This window comes from Triticum urartu, chromosome 2, assembly GCF_003073215.2.
Source record: "Triticum urartu cultivar G1812 chromosome 2, Tu2.1, whole genome shotgun sequence".
Taxonomy (NCBI): domain Eukaryota; kingdom Viridiplantae; phylum Streptophyta; class Magnoliopsida; order Poales; family Poaceae; genus Triticum; species Triticum urartu.
The window spans coordinates 63,521,442-63,527,909 of record NC_053023.1 but is presented as its reverse complement, the minus strand read 5'-3'; positions in this window follow the sequence as shown (position 1 = coordinate 63,527,909).

The window sequence follows — 6,468 nt, the reverse complement described above, 5'->3', positions numbered from 1 at the left end:
TATTTTTATAATATGTAAAAGGAATGTCATTTTTATTAACATCACTTCGTAACAAAAGTGATCAAACTGTTCACTTTCCATCTTTGGGAAAGCTATCTCCATCGATCCGGGAGTGGATGGAGATGTGACACTGGCAGTGTCAGCATAGGCTGTTGGATGCTGGCGCGCAATGGAGACATGCTCTCCATTATGTCAGGCCTTAACCTGGAGATTGTTTGCTGCAATGATAGGGGGCCTAATAGTCCAGCAAAGAGTAAGGCGCTTAGGGAGTTTGCTGACTCATTACATGCTACAATTTTCTGTATCAAGGAGACTAAACTGGCAATGATCGACCAGTACACTATTATGGAATGTTTGGGTCGTCTTACAACGGTTTTGCTTACCTTCCTGTGTGCAAGACTAAGGGAGGGGTCGTTATCGCCTGGAATTCCTCCATGCTACAGATTTCTAACTTTGTGAATGATACAAACTTCATCACGGGCTATGTTTTGCCATCTGAGGGTGCGCCTTGGTGGCTTTCGGTGGTTTACAGACCATAAGAGGATCAGGAGAAGATCTCAGCTCACCACCAGCATTTCCCTGGCCTACTGTTGGTGTTAGGGGATTTTAACCTGATTCTACAGGCATCTGACAAGAATAATGCTAACCTGGACTGATGGGAAGATTCAAGCAGTTCATTGATGATAATGGCCTCAAAGATCTGTACTTGCATGGGCACAGCCACATGTTTACGTGTAACAAGCTGGAATCACCCACGCTTACCAAGATTGACAGAGTTTTTGTCTCAGTCGATTGGGAATTGGAGCATCCGGACTGTTTCCTTCAGGTGCTATCCACGGCGTACTCTGATGATTGTCCATACTCTGATCATTGTCCGCTTCATTTGACGCTGAGTGAGCACATTCAACCAAGGCGCCACCTCAGGTTTGAGATTTCCTGGGCAAAACTTAAGGGTTTTGAGGAGGCGGTCAAGGAAGTGTGGGCCTGCGACACTGCCATTACTGACCCGTTCAAGCACTTATATTTGCTGTTGAGAAACACAGCACGTTATCTCACAGCTTGGGGACAAAAGAGCAGTGGGAATGTGAAGCTGCAGATCACCGTCGCAAATTATGTGATTTTGCGCCTCGATTGTGCTCAGGATTGGAGATCTCTCTCGGCGGAGGGGAGGTGGTTGAGACGCACGTCGAAGCAGCTAGTGCTGGGTCTTGCATCGCTTGAGCATATGATTGCGAGACAATGCTCACGTATAAGATGGCTAAGAGACAGAGATGCTAATACGAAGCTTTTCAATCTTTATTGCCAATGGGAAGAAAAAAAGCATACCGGCAATTACCCATGGGGGTGACACCATTACGGATCAATACGGGAAGAGGTAATGGCAAAGCCAAGATCTAGGGTGGACTGGTTACACAAAGGTGATCGCAACACTGGATTCTTCCACGCGAAAGCAGCTGCTAGGAAGAGCCAGAATCGCATTGTCTCACTTGAAGATGGTGCAGGTGTTCTTCACGAGAGTAAGGAGGAAGTTGTGGCAGAAATTCAAGGTTTCTATACCGGACCTGTACAGAGCATAGGAGGAGCTAGATATTGAGGCAGTTTTACATCACATTCCGATAATGGTTACAGACCAGATGAACGAAATGCTTTTAAGGCCGTTTACAGCAGAGGAAGCGCGTGCATCACTTTTCTCCATGAAACCATCAAAGGCGCCGGGGTGGATGGATTTAATGCCAGCTTTTATCAGCGGCATTGGGACCTCATTAAGGAGGATGTAACCCAGGCGGTGCTCGGGTTTCTACATGATGATCATATGCTGGAAATGATCAACAAAACGGCAATAGTTCTTATACCGTAAGTGAAACACCCAAGGAATACTACCCGGTATAGGCCGATCTCCTTATGCAACATCATTTACAAATTATGTTCTAAAGTTTTGGTTAACCGCCTTCGTGAGATCCTTGACGAGATTATAGCAGAAGAACACAGTGCATTTGTACCTGGGAGACTGATCACAGACAATGTACTCAGCTTACGAGTGCACCCACTCTATGAAGCGAAAGAAGGGTAAACATGGATGGTGTGCAGTTAAAATCGATATGATGAAAGCTTATGACTGAGTCGAATGGCCATATTTACAAGGTGTTATGCAGCAGCTTGGTTTTGCAGAAGTATGGTTTCTCTAGTTATGAAATGTGTTACCTCAATCAGCTTTCAGGTAAAGGTGAATGCGGAGCTTCTTCTCTCTTTTAAACCTACAAGAGAGTTTACACAAGGGGATCCCATATCCACATATTTTTTCTTGTTGTGTGGGGAAGGATTATCACGTCTGCTCAAGAATTATGATGCGGGATGGATTGACAGAGGAATTCGAGTGGGCTTCACGGCCCTGTGGGTCTCATATATTTTATTTGCAGTCGATTGTCTTGTGTTCATGAAGACCGATGTTAGGAGTGCAACTCGGCTGATTGAAATTCTGAGTGTTTATAGTGAAGGTTCGGGACAGCGAGCAAATAAGCAGAAGAGCTCGATCTTTTTCAGTGGGAATTATGGAGCTTCTGTTTGAGTGGGTGTACGAAATGCATATTCAGCGAGAAGCACTCACAGAAAAATATCTTGGGCTACCAACTCCCTCTGGTAGGCTCACAGAACGTCACTTTGAGCACATCCATGAGTGTTCAAGATGCAGGGTGCAAGGCTGGTGTGACAAAAAACTTTCATGTGTAGCAAAGGAAGTCCTTCTTAAGACAGTGGTTCAAGCTTTACCAACCTACGCTATGACCTATTTCAAGCTCACAAAGGGGGTGTGCAGAGAAGTCATGACAGTGATGTCCATGTACTGGTGGGTGGGATCACTGGATAAAAGAGAAATGCACTGGCAGTCATGGGATAAAATGTACATCTCAAAATTTAGAGGGGGGGGTGGAATTTAGAGATTTTTAACGATGCCATGTTGCCAAAGCAGGCATGGAGGCTATTGGAGAAGCCTGACAGTTTGTGTGCACATGTACTAAAAGGGAGGTATTATCCTAATGGTGAGTTCTTGAGTGCACATTGCCCAAGGAGTGCATCACCTACATGGAGAGCCATCATTGCTGGCAGAAGCATGTTGAAGGAAGGCCTGATTAGGCGCGGCGGCGACGGAAGGACGACTGAAGTATGTCATGGCAAGTGGATAGCTGGAACTGTGTCCATGAAACCCATATGCCGTCTATCTGATGAGCCAGTACACATAGTTGCTGATCTTCTTGATGAATCAGGGCAGTGGAACACAAGTTTGGTTCGGAGTATGATTATTTCCCCTGACGCGGATGCAATCTTGAGCATGCCGTGACCAAGAGTTGTATGCCCAGATTTTTGGGGTTGGGCATGGGAGAAGTCTGGGTCGTATACGGTCCGATCCGCTTATAGAATGGCAATGGACAAGAAGTTCAATTTGCAAGTTCAGACTTCATCCTCTGATAGTGGAGGGGAAACATGGAAGGCTCTATGGAAACTACAAGTACAACCAAAAATTCATGTCTTTGTGTGGAGAGTACTGAAGGATATGTTACTAGCACATGGGGAATAATACATGCGTCATATCAGATCGGATGCAATTTGCCCAATGTGCGGAGGAAGCAATGAATCCTTATTTCATGCGCTGATAGTTTGCGATCATGCACTGCTGTTTTGGGACACAGCCAGTGGTTTTATTGAGTTAAAACTTCCTACGTTACACCATGTGACATCGGCGAGAGACTTACTAGATCACAACTTCGTGAGTAAGAAGGATGCAGCGGTGGCTGCGTCGGTTTTGTGGGTGATTTTGAACAGCAGAAACAAGTACACAAACAGGGAGATCGGCTATCAACCGCACAGACAAGAACTTGTGAGAGCGCTGGACATTCCGGCAGTGGAGGTGCTACACGCTAAACCACAGCCTAAGTGGGAGCCTCCGGACGCTGGCTGGATCAAAGTTAACACTGACAGTGCAATCGGATGTGCACAAAAGTGTGCGGGGACTGGGGCGATCGCGAGGTATCAATCAGGTACATTTGTCGCAGCACAGGCAACTAAGGTATGAAGCTATAACAGACCCATTCATCATTGAATCGTTAGCCTGTCAAGATTGCGTGAGCATGGCTTTGGAAAAGGGTTACCGGAAGGTGATCATGGAGACAGATTGTCAGATGATTGCAACGGCATGGGAAGCGGGATATGATGGCTCCGAGGCCGGACATATCTTCAGAGAGATGAAGACGTAGCTCTCACAATTTCAGGGATTTCCTTTAGTGTTTTCTAATCGTAGTGCGAACTTTGCTGCTCACCTGTGTGCAAAGGAAGCACTGAGCTTGGAGTGTTGTAGCTCCTTTTTTGATGTAATCCCTGCCTTCTTGATTGCCCAAGTGCAATCAGAAGTTGTTCCGCCAACTCAGTAATAAAATTCCTTGATGGCGGTTTAAAAAAAACACGGCGAGGCGTTATTCATGCTTTTGTGCACATCAGCATTTGTTTCTCCATGGGGTGTTTCCTCCTATCTTAATGAATGAAATCAGCAACTCTGCTGTTTTTCGTCAAAAAAAGTTTTGGAATTCCTTAACATTGCCCAGGTGGATCTTAGTGATCAAGACCTGATTTTGTTTTAATTAAGAGGAAGTCTGGGCGGTAATCAAGGAGATGCCGGCCAAACGTGCACCTGGCCCCGTGTTTTTTTGGCTTGTTCTACTAGAAGGTGTGAGCGATCATTAAAGGAGGTGTCATGGCAGCGATTCATAAGCTGTTTCTCTATGACGGCCGCGGTTTTGGTAGATTAAATCAAGCCCTGATCATGCTGATTCAAAAAAGCCGGATGCATGCATGATCGGTGAGTTTCATCCGATTAGCTGGGTACACGGTATACTGAAGCTATGTGCTAAATTGCTCGCGACAAGACACAGCCGACGTATGAAAGATCTGATAATGGTGAATCGATCGGCGTTCATAAAAGGGAGAAATATACATGATAATTTCATGCTTGTCCAGCAGTTAACGAGGAAGCTGCACAAGTGGAAGGCCAAGGGACTCATGGCCCTTTTTGTTTGAGGTGCTACGAGCTAAAGGATTCTCGAAGATCTAGAGAGTTTGGGTTGCTACTACTCATGACGGCTAGTAATCGAGTGGTGGTAAATGGCTCGGCTTGGGCGAAATTCATGCACTGCACATGGGCTTCATCAGGGAGATCTGCTCTCGCCCCTCCTTTTTGTGATCGCCATGGACACCTTGACTTCCATGGTCACCCGAGCATAGGAATGTGGAGTGCTCAGTGCATTGCCAGGATGATCACCTCGATGCGGTACTACTCATCAGGCAGATGGCAATCGATTTGATGTGTGTCCATGAATCTGTACGCATTTTTGGAGCTGTCTTCAAGTGAATTTCAACAAGTCTTCGGCCATTATGATCTGTGCGGAAGAGGGATATCAGGAGATGGTGGCTGCGGCGTTGCCATGGAAGATGGGAGTTTTTCCCTGCAAATATTTGAGGCTACAACTCTCCATCAAACAGCTCACGAGGTCGGAGTGGCAACCGATAGTTGATTCGCTGCTGCGATTTCTTCCGACATGGCAGAGAGGTTTGATCACCAGGCCGGGACGGCTGATCCTTGTGAAAAATGTTATTAGAGGCTGTCCTATGCATCACCTGATTGTGGCAGACGCTCAAAAGTGGGCGCTTGATTGTGTTGACAAGGACTGCAGGGCCTTCTTTTGGGCTGGGACAGAAGAAACCCATGGCGGGAAGTGCCACGTGGCTTGGTGGCGTATTTGTAGGCCAAAATGCCTCGGAGGCTTGGGAGTGATTGATCTCAGGAGGCAAGATATTGTGCTGCACCTACATTGGGAATGGTTGATTGAAGCACACGGACGATACTGGACCCTGGAAGGGATTGAACATGCCCCCTGATCCTCGGGTTCAGGAGGCGTTCGACAGGTTGGTGCATTAGCAGTGGGAGCTGGGGATTGAGTTTTATTCTAGAGGGACCGTTGGATTAATGGTGCTAGGCTGGCAGAAATTACGCCACACGTCTGGACCCAGGTGGTCAATCGCAGATTGGTTAAGGAGGGCTTGTATCTTCACAGCTAAGCATCTGACATTGTGGGAGAGCTCTCTACCGATGGGCTAGTGCAATTCATCCGGCTCTGGGCGATTCTACTGCCCATGCAAAACTCCCCTGGCCAGGAAGATGTTGCGATATGTATGTGGAACGTTCAGGGCAGCACACCTCGGCTTCTCCAATCACATGCCGTGAGAGGGTGCCATCAAGTTCCAAACTTCCAATGTGCATCGGCAGTTTAGCAGTGTTGGGCTCCCCTGTCATGTAAGATATTTATGTGGCTTGCGCTGCAATATCGACTGTGGACCTCGGATTGGAGATTGAGGCACGGTTTGCAGGATCAGAGCTCATCGTGCTTTCTATGCGATCAAGAAGAAGATATTGTGGATCATATT